The sequence below is a fragment of the Loxodonta africana genome, chromosome 23 (genome assembly GCF_030014295.1).
Source record: "Loxodonta africana isolate mLoxAfr1 chromosome 23, mLoxAfr1.hap2, whole genome shotgun sequence".
In the NCBI taxonomy this organism is placed as follows: Eukaryota; Metazoa; Chordata; class Mammalia; order Proboscidea; family Elephantidae; genus Loxodonta; species Loxodonta africana.
Window position 1 is genome coordinate 585,883 of NC_087364.1, and position 18,106 is coordinate 603,988.

General features: G+C 46.5%; 1 protein-coding gene across 10 annotated transcripts in view; it reads right to left on the reverse strand.

The window, feature by feature from the left end:
- Positions 1 to 18,106, reverse strand: part of MCF2L (MCF.2 cell line derived transforming sequence like) — a 337,829-nt gene that overhangs the window by 134,046 nt on the left and 185,677 nt on the right. The window contains exon 2 of one of the 10 annotated variants that reach the window (XM_064275210.1): positions 3,394 to 3,515. The exons of the other annotated variants lie outside the window; for them this stretch is intronic. The gene's annotated coding sequence lies outside the window, so the exon portion shown is untranslated. The remainder of the gene's footprint in view (positions 1 to 3,393; positions 3,516 to 18,106) is intronic. 10 annotated transcript variants of the gene reach the window in all.

An 18,106-nucleotide genomic window follows, 5' to 3' on the forward strand; every position in this document is an offset into this window, starting at 1 on the left:
CTTTTCCACTAAAATTAGGAAAGTAGTTAATACTGCACCCTGTCAAAGGTGGAAAACATGTGAGACCCGGAAAAACAAAGCAGTCCCGCTGAGCTCCAGCTCTCCCAGGTTTCACTGTAATGCTGACTATGCTACAAAGTTAACCTTCAGCCCTGGCTAAGGAACTCAGTGCCTCATGAGTTTTCTGGGACAGAGCTAATTTTAAATATTGTTCATTAGGCCAAATATCCCCGTTTTAGGTTTGAAAAACATAGTTATTCTACCCACAGAACATGTCTGGGAACTCTGCAAAAGTAAGTTCATACAAGTGAACCTTCTAAAACTTAATTACATTTTAAATGATCTCACTGGTCACACCTCATAAAATTGAAAATAACTGACATTTTCCAACTGATATTAAAATATATAATTTGTATTGTTTGGTCAATACAATGCCTTCTTTGGACAACAGGCTCTGGGGTATTAAGCACACTGAACACCACCCCCCCAAAAAAAAACCCTTCCTTTTATATACATTTGTAATTTTTACACATCCTTCCTCAATTTTTTATGCCCACTTAAGAATAACTAGACAATTGTGCAATTTGTAATAATAGTGCTTTTTTGTTAAGGTCCAGTGTGAGATATTTATAAATGTAAGACTCAGAAAAGTACTGAAGAGCTTCACCACTATGACCTAGTGGGAAGGAAACACGGACCCTGAATTTATCGAGAGTGAGCTTTGAGTCGTCATTGTTTTATGAGTCTTGCTGCTTTAATGCCCAATGTTTTAGAACAGGAAGTGGGGTCATCTCACCCTGTCAGTTTGATAAACGGGTTCAAGAAAGGCTCAGCCCCATGACAGAACTCTTCTGTGTAAGCATAATACATTACAGATAACTCTGCGTGTTCTAACATTCCTGTCTCGGCCCAGAAATAAACGGAGACTCTCAAGTCATTGTTTCTATAACAAAGAATCAGCTTTAGGAAGGAAAAACGAAGAAGGGCCTGAAGCTGAAGAGGACAGAGGGTGGGAGAAGACATGCTGGGTCTTGGCCTCCCCTACTTTACAGGGCTGCTTTCTCTCCGGTGCCCCTCCAGGTCAGAGTGGACGGAACAGAAGCGGCCAGACTGAGGGGCCGGGGGCAGCTGCAGGCCTGACACTGTTCCCACCTCCCTGTACTGGCTCTAAGACGTGTCCTTTGAAAGGCTGCTCTTGTCTGGCATACTACAGGGGATGATATGTCCAGATGCTAAGTGAGGGAGGTAGAAGCTGTCCCCCTGCTTACCTGATATGGCACCTGTCCCAGGCACCTGTCTGGGGGAAAGACCCAATTCTGTTGCTGTTGTTGGGTGCCACTGGGTCGACTCTTACTCATAGCGACCCCATGTGACACTAGGCTGTAATTTTTACGGTAGCAGATCTCCAGGTCTTTCTCCTGCAAAGCAGGTGGTTGGGTTTAAACTGCCAAATTTTCAGTTAGCAGCTGAGCGCTTATCTGCTGCTTTACCAGGGCTCTTTAACTCAATTCTAGACTAAAGATAAAAGGGGAAAAAAATCTCAGAAAAGCCCAAATTCTGGCTTATTTTGGCAGCAATTTTAAAGTCTAGGTGGGTGGGGTTATTCCTTTATCTTTAGATCTTCCTGTTCTAAAAACATTAGGCTGTAAAGCAAACTTCCTCTTCGAAACCGACTCAAGGATTTGTTTTATTTTAGGAAAATAATTTCCTAACGGAAACTGGGAGACAAATGTGTTTTGCTTTCCAGGCAACTTTCCTACCTGACCACCTGAAGAGGCATTTTGTCCCTCCTCTTTGCTAATGGAAACCCTGGTGGCACAGTGGTTGAGTGCTGTGTCTGCTAACCAAAAGGTTGGCAGTTTGAATCCACCAGGCACTCCTTGGAAACTCTACAGGGCAGTCCTACTCTGTCCCATAGGGTTGCTACAATTCGGAATCAACTCGACGGCAATAGGTTTGGTTTTTTGGTTTGGTCTTTGCTAAAGCACATCAAAGGCAGGGGAGAAGGGGAGAGAAGACAGCAACAAGGAATCCTGGCATTTTTAGAGCTGGGTGTATGCATTAGGTGTGGTCGAGTCTATTTTCAACTCATAGTGGCCCCATTTGACCAGAGTAGAGCTGCCTCCAAGGGTTTTCTAGGCTGTAATCTTTACGGGAGCAGATCGTCAGGCCTTTCTCCCACGGAGCCACTGGGTGGGCTCAAACCACCAACTTTTTGGTTAGCAGTAGAGCCCTTAACCATTGTGCCACCAGGGGCTCTGAAAATCTATTTAAGCGTGCCTCCCTGTTTGCAGACGAAAAGTATCATAGGCTAAGGCAGCTCCAGTGTGCCAGAAAGAACCTGGAGCTTGGGTTCAGGAAGCCTGATCCCTGCTGTTCACGGGTGACTCTGGACAGGGCCCTTAGCCTACCTCAAGGGGTGACATGAACATAAGAAAGAGCCCTCTACAAAGGAGGTCACACAGCAGTGAGAGGCCATAGGCCAACAAGTCAAGTTCACTATTTGCCAATTCGCTCCTTTTATTTATACCTGGCTACAGACCCACTAACTAGAAACCCTGGTGGCATAGTGGTTAACTACTATGGCTGCTAACCAAAAGGTTGGCAGTTCAAATCCACCAGGCACTCCTCAGAAACCCTATGGGGCAGTTCTACTCTGTCCTAAAGGGTTGCTATGAGTTTTAATCAACTTGATGGCAATGAGTTTGGCTTTTTTTGGTTTTATAGGCCCAGTTCAGCCCTGGTGACACAGCAGTTAAGAGCTATGGCTGCTAACCAAAAAGTCAGCAGTTTGAATCCACCAGCTGCTCCTTGGAAACCCTATGGGGCGGTTCTACGCTGCCATATACAGTTGCTACGAGTCGGAATTGGCTCGACAGCAACAGGTTTGGTTTGCTGTATGGATAGGCCCACTAAGAAGCCCTGGTGGCGCAGTGGTTACAGCACTCAGTTGCTAAATGGAAAGTCAGCAGTTTGAACCCACTAGCCACTCTCCAGGTGAAAGATGTGGTGATCTGCTTCTATAAGGATTACAGCCTTAGAAACCCTATGGGGTAATTTTACTCTGTTCTATATGGCCACTGTGAGTTGGGAATCGACTCAATGGCAATGGGTTTTCATAGGCCCACAAGTGGTCTGTCAGTTTGTCACAATGTGGTGGTGTAAAAATAGCGTGGGGAGAGGGATCTGACCTCTAAGTTCACAAGGGGGGAAGAAGAATCAAGATCAACAGCCCAAGGCTGATTCCTATGAGGCAGAGGTCAGACACACCTCCACCCTCCAATGTTTTTACCAATTCTGACACCAACTGCCCCTCCCACGGCACACTCTACTTCTCTGCTGGGTTTGACAATTCATTGCAATGGCCACACAGAACTCACAGACAATACTCACGATTATGGGGTTTATCAGGGAAGTAAGGTTCAAGGACACTCAGGACACAGCTCTTCCATCAGGACTGCCTCTTCTCAGCCGTGCCCACAGACACACCTCTCTCTGGCCCCTCAGCCTCTACCCTGCTCAGGAAAGTGTTACAAAGCTCTTTTAGCTCAGCTGATAAGTGCCCGGGGCACCCCACTCCACCAGTAAGCCTCGGTCTGAAGTCGCTGAGCTCTAGGTCTGTGGGTCAGCAAATCTAGCTCCAGCGAGTGCCCAGAGGCACCCCACTCTGCCAGCAAGGCTCCTGCCTGAAGGCACTCGGCTTTCTCGCTTCACAGGCCGGGAAGCCCACCGTGCCATCTCCTGCCAGTCTCCTGCCTCTGCTGTGGCCATTTCTCTGCCACTGCCTCTCACTGTCTTCAGTGTTACAGCTTTCTTTCTCAGTCTTCTCGTTCCAGGAGCTTCTCAGCCCAGGGATCCCAGGTCCAAAGTACGTGCTCCATTCCTGGTTCTTCTTTCATGGTGGTGAGATCCTCTCTTACCGCCTTTGGGATGGCTCATTTTAAGTCTAGTGGGATGACAAAAATGACCAATCCCCTCATGAGGGCTCCATACACCTTATTTGCATGGTTCCACTCAATCATTTTGTGTGTTACAGAGACTATGGCTACAAAGGCGTATGAAGTAATTCACGCACCACAGGTGGCCTGCAAGTTGCTATGATGCTGGATGTTATGCCGCCAGTATTTCAAATACCAGTGGGTCACCCAGAGCGGACAGGCTTCAGAAGAGCTTCCAGACTGAGAAAGATTAGGAAGAAAGGCCTTGCAACCTACTTCTAAAAATTAGGCAATGAAAACCTTATGGATTGCAACAAAACACTGTCCACATCATCAGGAGGGCTCAATCACTAGAGAAGGACATCATTTTGGGTGATGTAGGGGCCAATGAGGGTGAAGGAGACCCTCAGTGAAATGGATTGACAACAGCCACAACAATGGAGACCCTGTGAAATGGACTGACAACAGCCATGACAATGGAGACCCTGTGAAATGGAATAAAAACAGCCACAATGGAGACCCTCAGTGAAATGGACTGACAACAGCCATGACAAGGGAGATCCTCAGTGACATGGACTGGCAACAGCCATAAGGCAGACTCTCAGTGAAATGGACTGACAACAGCCACAAGAGAGACACTCAGTGAAATGGACTGACAACAGCCACGGCAATGGAAACCCTGTGAAATGGACTGACAACAGCCACGGCAATGGAGACCCTGTGAAATGGAATAAAAACAGCCACAATGGAGACACTCAGTGAAATGGACTGACAACAGCCACAACAAGGGAGATCCTCAGTGACATGGACTGACAACAGCCATAAGGGAGACTCTCAGTGAAATGGACTGACGACAGCCATAAGGGAGACCCTCAGTGAAATGGACTGACAACAGCCACGACAAGGGAGACCCTCAGTGAAATGGACTGACAACAGCCACAACAACGGACTTGAACATGCAGGTGATCATGCAGACGATGCGGGGCTGGGCAACATTTTGTTCTGTTGTGCATACGGTCGCCATGGGTTGGAGTCGACTTGATGGCAGCTATCTACCTTTCTGTAGGCCCATGGCCCAAAGACTTATTATCAGTGAAAACATAATAGTCATATCTTTTCAAAGTCCAAGGTCAAACGGGTTATTCACCAGCTCTTTTGGGTCTGATATCCATTCCACCATGCCATCAACAAGAATCTTCGAACCAAGGAGATACAGAAACATTAAGAAGGAAGAAAGGCAACAAAATTGAGATAAAATTTAGATATAATAAGGAGAGTAACTGAAGCTACTGCTCAAACAAGCGTAATTTTCTCGGACAACGATGTAGGTTTGGGTGGAGCGCCATGATGAACCCCAACAAGCCAGATTCTAAGGAACCACTGTTGGAGTATTTGGGGGAACGGGGTGGACAGGACTTTACAGTTTTATTTATATGTTGAGGGCTCTGGTTGATTTGGCCGTTAAGGGTGTTTGGCACTTAAACTGATTTGGTTCACGGAATTTTCATCTAGACTACGTTTACAAGTATTCTTTAGGGGATAGTTTGGTACTGGATTAGGCATAAATATTTCAAGTCATATACAAAGTATCATTTATTTACTTAGCTCACTAAATGGTATCCGCCCCCTTTTTTTTCCTGATCTACAACAGCTAACCCGTACTAACTTTAAAATATAAGGTCACATATGAAAAGACGCTCAACCTAAACAGCAATCAGGGGAAAACACCTTCAACTACAAGGAAATACCACTGCATATCCACCTACTCGACAAAAATAGAAAAGCCTGACCAAACCAAGCCTGGCAAGGGTTTGGAGCCATCAGGAAATTCTCGCATGTGGGTGCCAGGAGTGTAAATTAGCACAACCACTTACAAAACCGCTCGGAAGCCTTTTGGAACTGGATTACACTCTTTACTGAAGTTGAAGATGTGTGTACCCTATGACCCAGCGAATCTCTTTATAGCTATAGACCACAGGGCTGCATTTTTTCAAATGCTGTTCAAGTCTGTTAGTCCAATGGGTCTCCAATTTAGCAGACAAAAGAATCACCCGCAGGACTTATTAACGTACACATTGCATATAATTGGAAAAAAAAAAAGTTCCACCTTCAGTGCGCTTCGGAATCCTCTATCCCATTCCGTCCCCTTCCAAGCTGGCTACGATATTCTAGCTCATCCTTATTTAAGTGAAGAACAAGTCTTTAATGAAACAGTAACACAAACATCTGGGAAGTGCTTCGCTCCGTTACACACGGGGTCACTACAAGTTGGCACCGACCTGACAGCGCCTGATGACAACACAAACATCCACTGAACCAACAGCATGGATTAGTTTAAGTAAAAAAACAAACACAAAACCCCACCAAAGTCTTAACTCAATCAAGAAAGCAAATATTTCTTGAACATCGACACCATGATCAGTTGGTATAATAAAAAGTACAAGAGAAGTTTTAGAATTCCTTAAGAAAGTCTGGCTGGAGCAACTAAATTATTTTTTGTTTCACACAGAAAAGCTTTAATAGTAGAAATGATAGTATTACTAACCCTACTAAGTACTTTATATTAAATGCATTTAATCTTCACTCCAACACAAGAGGTGGGTACATTCTCTCCTCAATTTTTTTTTTTAAATAAGTAAACTAAGGCAGAGAGAGGTTGAGTGACTGGTCTAAGGTCACACAGCAGGGACTATGGTGATTCTGGTAGTGCAATGGTTAAGCACTAGGCTGCTACTGAAAGGCTGAACCCACCCAGTGGCCCCTCGGGAGAAAGACCTGGCAATCCGCTCCCATAAAGATTACAGCACAGGAAACCACGGGGCAGTTCTGTCACGTGAGGCCACTGTGAGTGGAAATCAACTTGCTGACACCTAACAACAGAAAGTGCAAGAGGAACTCAAGGAAGGGGGTTAGGAGAGGGTAGCCAGTCTGAGCCGTCTCCAAGGAGGTGAAACTCGAGTTGGGTAGTGTGGGGAGGGTGTGATTTAGTAAGGGGAGATGCTAAGGGAGGGGGCATTTCTACCTCGGGGAGTGGCTTGGTAGAAAAAAATCAAACCAAACCCAGTGCTGTCGAGTCGATTCTGACTCATAGTGACCCTATAGGACAGGGTAGAACTGCCCCATAGAGTTTCCAAGAAGCACCTGGTGGATTTGAACCGCTGACTCTTTGGTTAGCAGCTGTAGCACTTAACCAGTCCACCACCAGGGTTTCCAGTAAGAGCCATGGAAAAGAGGTCAAAGTAACTGGGAAATAGAAGTCCGTCTCCTGGTGCCTCGCTCGCGGCTCAGTCAGAACCTTCACAAGACAGCGGATCACAGTGGTGCTTTGCTGTAACGTCTCACTTTGTGAATCTCCTACCCTTTGCATCAATGGTCAGAGAAACGACATTCAGCAATTAGCACAGGCATTTTGGAATTGACTTGGCAACTGGTGTTTTTATTAATTTTGTATCAGTTCTTCTTCTTGAGAGTCTGAATAAAATTCTAACTGAAGATCTTAAGCCAACTCTGCTGCAGGCGGGAAGGACAATGCTGCCACAGGAAACCCCTGTCTTTGGTTTCTAAGCCCCCCGAGTTGTCTGCTGCCATTCAACCCAGTGCAGGGGGCTTGCCATTGAACAGGTGGTAAAACAGGGGTGTGGAGAAATCCAGCGGGACTGCAGCAAGCAAGCTAATCGTAAATATCTTTAAACCCAAAAATCCGGTCCATGTTTTCCTCAGAGGCTTACAAAGATACGCCATCTGCAGACTGTCTTTAAAACCCAGTGCCCTCGAGTCTTTAGTTGTGTGTAATCTCAGTAAGACACTTTATTAAGGGACTGGGGCCCAGACGCTGCATTTCACTGGGCCTGAACTAATCTGGAAACCCTGGTGGCGTACTGGTTAAGCACTATGGCTGCTAACCAAGAGGTTGGCAGTTCAAATCCGCCAGACCCTCCTTGGAAACTCTATGGGGCAATTCTACTCTGTCCTATAGGGTCGCTATGAGTCGGAATTGACTCGATAGCAATGGGTTTGGTTTTGGTTTGGAACTAATTTTATATACAGAAATCTCTGTTCCCCAGGCAGCCGTTTGTGCCTGACTGGGCCAACGCCTCAGAGGCCAGTCAGGGAGCAGAGAGGCAGAGAGTGGCAGGGGTGAGGAGCCTGGATCAAGGCCCTGCTGGGCCAGTCAGGAGCTGTGGGACCTTAGGCAATTCACTGAGCCTCTCTGAGCTCAACCTCTTCATCTGTAAAATGAGGATAATAATGGTATCTACCTCACAGGCAGTCTGTGAATTAAGTGAATAAATGCACTCAGCACGGTGTGTGGGCTACAGCGAATATTTACTTGTTATTAATGCCGCTGGCATGAGAGCCTGGGTCCTACCCTGTCCACTGCCAGCATATTCCGGAGTGAACTGTTGCAGCTTGGGGAGGTCAGGTCAGCTTTCTAAGTCGCTGCCTCCCTATCCATCCTGGGGCAATGTCCGTCCCTTATTCTCTCCACGGGCGTTTTTCTGATTCTTCACCTCCATCATCCAAGAGAAGAAAGAATATTGGTACCAACAAAAAAGAGACAATTTGCCCAAAGATAGAAGACAGGGCTCAGCAAAGTTTACTGCATTAGTGGGAGCTGTTTGTAGCTTTCTTCTGCTGCTGGCAAAATATAATTGTCAATATCTGACCTACGAATAGGCAGTTTTATGTCGTGTAACCTTGTATACTCACTCTATCATCTACATTTTTTTTTTTTTTTTACTTAAAAGGATATTTAATAAAATTAAAATGGAAGGTGCTAAAAAGTCTGAACAAAAATATTAAAACATTCTCATAGTTTGGGCTAATGTTAACTACATTCTAAATGCTTTATTTTTAAAATAGGTTTTAAAACTAGAAATTTGTTCACGAAGACAATTCCTGCTGTGGGTTCCAAGGCCCATGGAATAGTATGTGCCGACTGTAAACTCTACTCCCATTTTGGGTTTAAAGAAATGCTGCTGACCTTGATGCTGACCTTGATGTTCACCTTGATGTTCTACTGAACATGATTTTCCTGGGGATGAAAAAGGTGCCATTCTCTGCCGCTCAGTCTTCGGAAGCATAATATATACATTAAAAAAAAAAAAATTTCCTGGAGATGAAAAAGGTGCCATTTTCTGCCACTTAGTCTTCTGAAGCATTATATATATATATATATATATATATATTTATTATTTTTTTTAGACCCGGTTGCTGGTTATGCGGATCTGTCTACGATCCCTGATTTGCTGATGGCCCCCGAGCTCTAAATTCCAGGGCTGGTCTGATCAGTTGAGGGTCAAGGTGATTTAGAAAAGCATTGGAGTCTCTGAGTGGTGCACACAGTTAATGTGCTCAACTGCTAACCAAAAGGCTGGAGCTTCGAATCCACCCTGAGGCGCCCAGAAGGAAGGTCTGGCGATCTGCTTCTGAAAAATCAACCATCGAAGGTCCCGTGGAGTACGGTTCTACTCTGACACACCTGGGGTGCTGTGAGTTGGCCTGGCGGTTCGGTGAAGGGAAGGATTATAGGCCCTGCACAATCCATGCCATTTTTTCATCCAAGCTTGTGTCATGCAGGACCCGGCCACGCAGGCCTTTGGCTCTCTAAGTGATAATAAAATGTACGACCCGGATTTTGATGTCTGGCCACTGACAGCTTTCAAGGCCACCTCTGCCCCTTCCACTGTTGCCCCACATCTAAGCAAGCAATAAGACCCCTCTCCCTTGCCACTGGAGGGGAACTTCAATCCCTTACCTCTTGGTGGTTGGAACTCTCACTCGGCCCCATCCCCTAACTGCATTCAAAATCAAACCATTCCCAGCCAGCTTGGGGGCTTGGCCTGCCCTCCTCCAGAAGGTCCTGTTATGTATGTAATAAACTTTTTCATATTCTCTGGGTGCGCGTGTGCCTTCACCAGCCTCAATATCTGACCCAGTTTTACGACGAGGAACTGATCCTGCCCTTCTCGGGGGACCAGGAAACAGTGTGTGAATCACAGTCCCTTCCAGCCTGGGGCCTTTACCCTGGTGGACAGCCTGGACTGAAACCCTTCCCGATGGCCCTCCTCACCTGCTGACCCTTAACAGCCTTCATTCTCAGCTCAGCTGGAGCTTCCTCCAGCCCTCCCCGACTTTGTAACACTGGGTGCTTCCTTGTTGCAGCATTTCCCACACTTAATTACTTAATTTAACTGTTTATTTCTCTCTCTGGAACGGGGATAGCCAACAGAGCTTTCTGAGATGATAAAAATGGCCTGCGTTCATATTGTCCAATCAACAGTGGTTACTGAACCCCGAAATGTGGCTCATACAACTGAGGAACTGAATTTTTACTTTAACTTAAATGGACACACATGGGTGCTGGCTGCGGAAGTGGACGGAAAGCCCTGGGGCAGGGGGGTCTGTCCATCTTGCTCACCACTGCGTCCCCAATACTTGCGTGGTGTCCGGCCGACAGCGGGCAGCCGAGCATTTGTTACATGAATGGGCAGTTGGCTCACTTTTCAGTGGAGACCTACCTGCCCATGGACAGTGACTGCAACTGTGGTTCACATTTCCTGGGGTGCTGGGTACCCCTATTCCTTTGACTAGGGCCCCAACTTTAGTACCACCCATTTTCCCTCAAGTCATCTCTGACTCATGGTGACCCCGGGAATGTCAGAGCAGAACTGTGCTCTGTAGGGTTTTCAATAGCTGATTTTTCAGAAGCAGATAGCCAGGTCTTCCTTCTTTTACCTTTTCTATTAATAGCCTAGCACGTCATACCCAGGGACACCTCAGTATCACAAATGCTTCCTTTGACACAACCCAACACTACTTGCTCTGCTTTCCCTAATACAAGAGAAGATACTAGACCAGAGAAAAATATAGTCGAAGTATGGTTTTAAAAATAAACAGCTTCTGACAGAAAATCAAGGAGACTACTTATTAGTTGGAGCCCTGGTGGCGCAGTGGTTAAGAGCTCGTCTGCTAACCAAAAGGTCAGCAGTTCGAACCCACCAATTGCTTCTTAGAAGCTCAGGGGGCAGTTCTACTTTGTCCTATAAGGTCGCTGCGAGACAGAATCGACTCGACAGCAACAGGTCCGGGTTTTTAGGTTTTACGTATTAGTTAATTAAGACATTGATAAGTATGAGTTGGATGAGGTAAGTCTCTTGTACTAACACAGATCTAGCAAACCGTAATTAACAGAGGAACAAAAACGTTACAGACAGAAATGAAACAGTTCTGCCAAGGAGACAAGGAAAAAAACATAGCACTTGGCAAAAGTTACCTGTAATTTTTCTTCAGTGACATATTTCTTGTGCTTTTTCAGAGAGATACAAGTGAGACTTAAGAAACTAACCTTGGACAAGGAGACTGGCATCTTACCAAGCTTAGAGAGGCATCCCACTGAGCTAATTTAAATTGCTGTAAGAAAAAGCAGATTCGGGATGATTGGAATTGCCAGAATAACGGTGTTGAATCAGGGCCAGATTAGGAAAAACTCAAGTTGGCCACGTCGACCTTCAGGCCCTCCAGGGCCTCTTTCTGTCTCTGACACTCGCCCTGCGGTCATCCCTCCCCACCTCCATGTCCTCACACCTCTCTGAGAGACGCCAAAGAGATGGTGCAGTGTTCTGATGTGAGGATACAAAGACACTAAAGACACAGTCATTCTGCAAAATGGATTATGGTGGTTGAGGTTTTTTTTATTTTAAATGATTCGTAGGTTTAAATAACCAGGACTTCTCAAGATGTGAGAACAGCGTGGGAAGTCTCTTATTATACTTGTAACCGTCCTTCATTGCACATAATTACCTCCAACTACCACCCACAGAAAGTTTAACTGACTGTGTCCCAGACGGACGGGACCACGTGTGCTATCGGTCACTGCAATTCAGCAAAATTCAATTCAGTTAAGCAACACCCATTTATTGAGGTGCAGGGCTCTGGGTGCCCCTCACAGCTGAATAAGGCCACCTCCACCATCCAGAAGATGCTACGTCCACTCTCGTGAAATCAGATCCCAGCCTCCAACCACAGACCCCTCCTCAGTCTAACAGCATACTATTAAAGAGAACTCCAGGCAGGAAGATTAGCAAAAATGAGGCCTAAGTCCCGAAAGCTGGCAAGAAATACTGAAAAGCCTTTAAACATGTCCACAGCTCTTACAGGAAGAATAAAAACAGCTTACAGGTTGTTGAGTGGGCCTGAAACGTAAGAGGCTTCTCAAAGCCCCCAGACAGAGTCAGACGCCTGCTAAAGCATTCGGCCGGGTGAACCAGCAATTTAAGCTGCTCATTTTCCTTTTAAGAGATCAAAGTATCAGGGCTTCCTTCGTAGGGGCCAGTCCAACACATGCATTTTAAGTTCTTCAGTAACTAACAACATTAGAGTTGAACACTGGTACCAAAGGCAAAACAGGGTTCTGGGTAAACATGGAATGAAAGCTTGCTCTGGGGCCCCAGCCTTGCTCTTGAGCATTTTCATCTTTACGTTGTTGAGAAAACCAAACCAAATTCACCGCTGTGCAGTCGATGTTGCTGAGGGAGGCCAGCTAAGCAGAGGCTTAGTTCTAGGGAGCAGGATGGTCAAAGGAGCAAGATGCTCAAAGCTGTTGAGCTTGAGGGAGTCGCGTGACCACTGAAGTTTTTCTTTTGTTTGTTTTTTTAAGAAAAAGGGGTCTTTCAGGAGGTCCGCAAGGCCCAACTATTTTCATAAGAATACGAGAACATTATTTGCCTCGTTCCCTCTCGTCCTTTTACAAGTGTACAGTGGAGTTTTGCAGACATCACAGAAAGCGTTAGGCAGCACGGACTGAGTGCGGAGCAGACAGGAGATTACGGCTGCCTTCCGTTACGGCAGGCGCTAAAGATGCGCACAAAAATGTCAGACACTGCCACTCTGCCCGCTTTCGTCTCTATGTTCTGGACAATATGGTTATTTTTCATTTAAAAATGCTACTTATGTTGATACGGTGGATTTATCAACAGAAAAAAAAAGACAGTTGTATTTTTATATACTAGCAATGAACAACCCAAAAGGAAATCAAGAAAACAATTTCATTTACAATAAAGTTGGCGGGGGGCCTTAAGAATACATTTAACCAAGGAGGTGCTAGACTTGTAACTGAAAACTACAAACCTTACTGAAATAAATTAGATATTAAAAAAATGGAAAGTGATCCCATGGTCAGGGGTTGGAAGACTTTTAATCTTCTTAAAATGACAATATTCCCCCAAATCAATTTACGGATTCAATTCAATCCCTAACAAAATTCGAACAGTCTTTCTTATAAAAATGAAAAAGGTGATCCTCAAACTTTAAGGAATTGCAAGGGGCCCCAAGTAGCCACAACAATCTGGAAAAAGAACAAAGAAGGAGGGCTCACACTTTCCAGTATCAGAATTTACTACAAAGCACGGTAATCAAGACAGGGTGGGAAGAAGAGCGTTATAACTGATAACACTGTGGACGGGGCAAATCTACTAGATGAATAACTCTGACAAAATGCACAGGAAACCCTGGTGGTGTAGCGGTTAAGTGCTACAGCTGCTAACCAAGAGGACGACAGTTCAAATCCACCAGGAGCTCCTTGGAAACTCTACGGGGCAGTTCTACTCTGCCCTATAGGGTCGCTATGAGTTGGAATCGACTCGATGGCAGTGGGTTTGGTTTGGTTTTGCACAGGCCAAATGTATTCACTAGGTTTTTACATAGTGATTTGCTATTATTTTGTAATTTGTATCTGAAAAAGATTAAAATAATTAAAGCCCATCTTTAAAAAAAACAAACAAAAGACAGGGTGGTAGTGCTATAAGGACATACAGACCAATGGAATGGAACTGAGAGTCTAGGAACATAATGGGTTTATTGTTATTTTATGTAAATTAATAGTTTTAAATTTCTCGGCTTTAATTTCCAATACGGTAAATATTCTTAAAAAAAAAGCTCTTTGCAATCCTCAATAATTTTTAAGAGGTGAGGAGTCCTGAGACCAAAATGGCTTGTGAACCACTGTCTTAAAGCAAAACAGAAGAGCAGGACTGATGCCTTTACTACAGTTAAACAAAAACACAGAATTTGTAAGGGAGGGAGGAAGGGAGGGAGGCAGGTGCTCCCAGAGCCTGTGAGATGCTTGCCCTCGGCTGTGCCTTTTCTCACCTCTAACTTCCTGCTGCTTCCTCTCCACCTGAATGCTGAGTCCAGGCTGCCTGGCTCTGCAGCTCCTTCCAGCCCTAACTCCCCTGCAGGTTTAACGCCGGCCAAGCACAGCAGTATCAGTGCTCCAACTGCCCCCAGACCATCCCGAAACTCTGCTTGACCTCTGAGAGCTCTCCCAACTGTAAGATTTTAGGATTTCCATAGGTTCAAGGTGGCAGGATTGCTCCGGGGACACGGTGGCATCCCAAGCTGCACCTCCTGGTAATATAAGCTGGCAGGGCACTGTGTACAGTTGTGAAGGATGGTCACTGCTCAAGAGGTCCGGCTGAGTTGGCAAGGGGAGTGAAATCTAGCCTGCGCCCACATGCCAAGGAGCACTCTCACATACAGACTCTGAGGGTCTTTCTAACATCTAGGAACCACCCTGAGGTCCAGGGAGGAGTGGCCCAGTCCTTGCCAAGCCACGCAGATGCCCAAGCCTGCCTCTGGGTCTTTCTCTTCCCCCTCATTTTATCGGCTGGGCACACCTGGTCTCAGGACTCAGCCTTCCAATGCCTGCATGCTCTGATCAATTCCAGGTGGCCTGCCTCTGCCCTAAGAGACCTGGGGACGTTAGCTGCTGTATTGCCAGGGCAGCTGGTGGCCGAATAAACACATGCCAGGAAGCCCTTGTTGTTGTTGTTAGTTGCCACCAAGTTGATTACGACTCATGGCGACCCCGTCTGTGCAGAGTAGAACTGTTCCCCAGGGTTTTCAAGGCTGTGATCTTTCGGAAGCCGACCGCCAGGCCTGTCTTCCAAGGCACCTATGGGTGGGTTTGAACCACCAACCTTTTGGCTAGTAGTTGAGCTCTTAACTGTCTGCACCACCCAGGAAGCCCTATTTGGGTTTAAATAGTGACTACTCTTGTCCACCAGGAGGAAGGGAAGGACAGAAAACAACAAAAGAATTTCACAGTGGTAGTGTTCTCCTTTGGTGCCTTCCTGCTTCCCTTGTGGCCCCACCCCTTTCCCAAACCCACAGCCTCTAGCTGCAGTTATTCCAGTCTGCAGGTTGGTGAAGTGGAAGGACTGAGATGGGTCTGAGGCCCTGAGCAGCTGGAAGACCAGTTTAGCCCTCCTCCCTCTCTCAGCTGGCCTGAGCAACACCAGTGGTCATCATCTGCTACTCAGCCCACGCAGAGGCCGGTTCCCAGGCGCATGGTGAAAGGACTCCCAGGCGCATGGTGACAGGATGCCAGCCCCAACCCTGGCGAGCTTTATCTGACTGCAACACTACACCCTACACTGATGATGTTTCCAGCACTGCTCTCTCGCTTTCCTGCAGTCCATTCACACGTAAACGCAGGGAACATTTCAACAGGGCAGTTTAATTTTTAAATCCCTGCATTTTAAAGTTGGACAAGCTGGCACCTGATTTAAAGACCATAGCTCAAGGAACTGACACTGTTGTTAAAATGTCACAAGCTGGAAGCAAAGCAGGAAGGGAAAATGAGACTAGATTCAACAAGGTGTGCGAACGCCTTGGCAAAAGCATGCACACAGTGGTCGTGAGGCTTCTCTTCCTTTCCTTAGGACACCAGGCATTTGGAAGCGGGTCCCATCTGCTGCTAGAGGCATGAGGCCCTGCTCCCGCCTCTCATCAGCGGCTTTGTTTCTACTGCACCAAGTCTGAGCAAGACCACCCCTCCTGCCACCCGCCTTGACCAGCCTCACTTTTTGATGTGAATTGGGCAGACACAGGCTGCCGTCGGGGAAGAGAGTTTTGTCTCTCCCTCCTAGCCTTGAACCGTGTTACTGCCATCAGAGAAAACAATCGGAGGGATGACCCAGAGCCAGGCACTGCTCCAAGCTCTTTCAGGAAACTCACCTCATCCTTGTAACCTGAGGACAGTGGTGGCTCAGCAACAGAGTTCTGGCCTTCCTCGCGGGAAGCCTGGGTTTGAGTCCCAACCAACGTACCTCAGGCACGGCCACCGGCCGTCTGCCAGTAGAGGCCTGGTATTATATCATGTTGAACAGGTTTCAGTGACTAAGGCTGACCAGAAAGAAAGGCCTGGCAATCTGCTTCCAAAATCAGCCAGCGAAAACCTCACAGACAAAAGCAGCCAATCTGCAACCAACCATGGGGATAGCGCAGGACCAGGCAGCACTTCTTTCCATTGTACATGGGGTAGCCTTGGGTAGGGGGGGCTGGCTTGCAACAACCATCAAAACAACCCAAAAAAGAGGAAACTGACGCCCAGGGATGTTCAATAACTAGCTCAGGATCACAGAGACGGTAAGTGGCAGAGCCAGGATTTGAACCCAAGCTGTCTGGCTCCAGAGCCCACAGTCTTAACCTTTACACTGAAGCTGTCCTCAGCCATCAAGCCCTCACTTAAGGCTGAATAAATGAGGTTCAAGAGAAGACGCACAAATGTAAACACGCTGAAAAGTCATCCAGTGTCAAGGACATAAAAACGTGTGCCCATTAAGGCTATTTTCACGGTTTCTAAACTGATTAGTGAGTCTCTCCAGCAGCATTTAGACAGAGGGGGAATTTTCAGGGAAGAAAGGCTGGGGTCCACAAAGAGCTGAGTAGCAAGCTGTTACTTATATCAGGAATTGAAAGGTACAGCAAGCCAGCAGGAGATGGTGGGTGGGCCTTACTATTTTACTAAGCTGCCCCCATTTAGTAATCTCTGTTCTTTGTGTGGGCTGGCGTGTATGTCACCTTCAGCTGTGTTTACTTCCTCAGCTTACAGTTCCTGTTTTTGTTTTAAACCTGATTTCTGTGAAGGTTCACAGAGGCAGTCAGAGAAATGGGTACAGACACAGAACCCAACCAACAGTTTGAAATAGATGCTTTGTACTAGGACACGATATCTCATCCACTATGCAAATGTTTACTGAGAAGCTGTGCGTATGTGAGGCACTATACCAGGCATTGCAGGAGATACAGAACTGGGAAGGCAGGCCTCCCATGGCTGCACCTTTTCTTAGCTGTGCGACCGTGGCCTTGTTGCCTTATCTCTAAAATGTGGACAAGAATACCTACCTCGGAGGATGTGGCAAGGAGCCCTGGTGGTGCAGTGGTTAAGCACTTGGTTGCCAATTGAAAGGTCGGTGGTTCAAACCTACCTGCCGCTCTGCGGGAAAAAAGATGTGGCAGTCTGCTTCCGTAAAGATTTCAGCCTTGGAAGCCCTATGGGGCAGTTCTACTCTGTCCTATAGGGTCACTATGAGTTGAAATTAACTTGATGGCAACAGGTTTTTTTGTTTTTCAGGATTGTGGCTGCTATTAAATGAGATAATGGATGCAAACCGCTTTGCACAATGGCTGGTCCCTAGTGAGCAAGACCCATGGCAACCTTATTAACAACAGCTTCCAGTTCTTGCCAGGGAAGTTAGCAGGCACACAAGTAAAACCAATGCTAGTCACTGAGTGATGGGGGAGCAGCCAGGGCTGCCCTGAAAGCAGAGTGATGGCTGCAGAATGAGGTCATCGGGAGACACCACGAAGGAAGTGGCATCCGAAATAGAGGCAGAACTTCTACCAGGTGGGAGACTGGGGGTGTGAACTAGAGTCACAGGTGAAAGGAATCACGTAAGAATCACCCCGGATTGATCATTATATGCAGGGTCCTGTGCTAAGCACTCTACAGGAACGACCTGACTAAATCCTCACAGATGCCCTCATGAAATGGTGCTGGGGGTTAACGTGCCCAAGGTCACTGTGCAATTAGGTGGCAAAGCTGAGCCTGAAACCCAGGTCTGTGGTTGCCAGAGCTGATCAGCGGGGAAGGAGAAGCCTGCCCCAGCCCAGGAGAGGATGGGGCAAGGGTCCAGTCCCCTTGGAGCACATTAAAAGAAAATGTTCAAGAGAAGAACGTTGGTCACAACCAATCCTTTTCATGTTAAAAAAAAAAAAAAAATTAAATTACTTATACTTCTGTGACTTCTATATTGAATCCAAGCTCTACAGCTGGGTGTTCACAGTTTCCATCCATTGTACAGTACAGGCCCCTCAACTTTGCC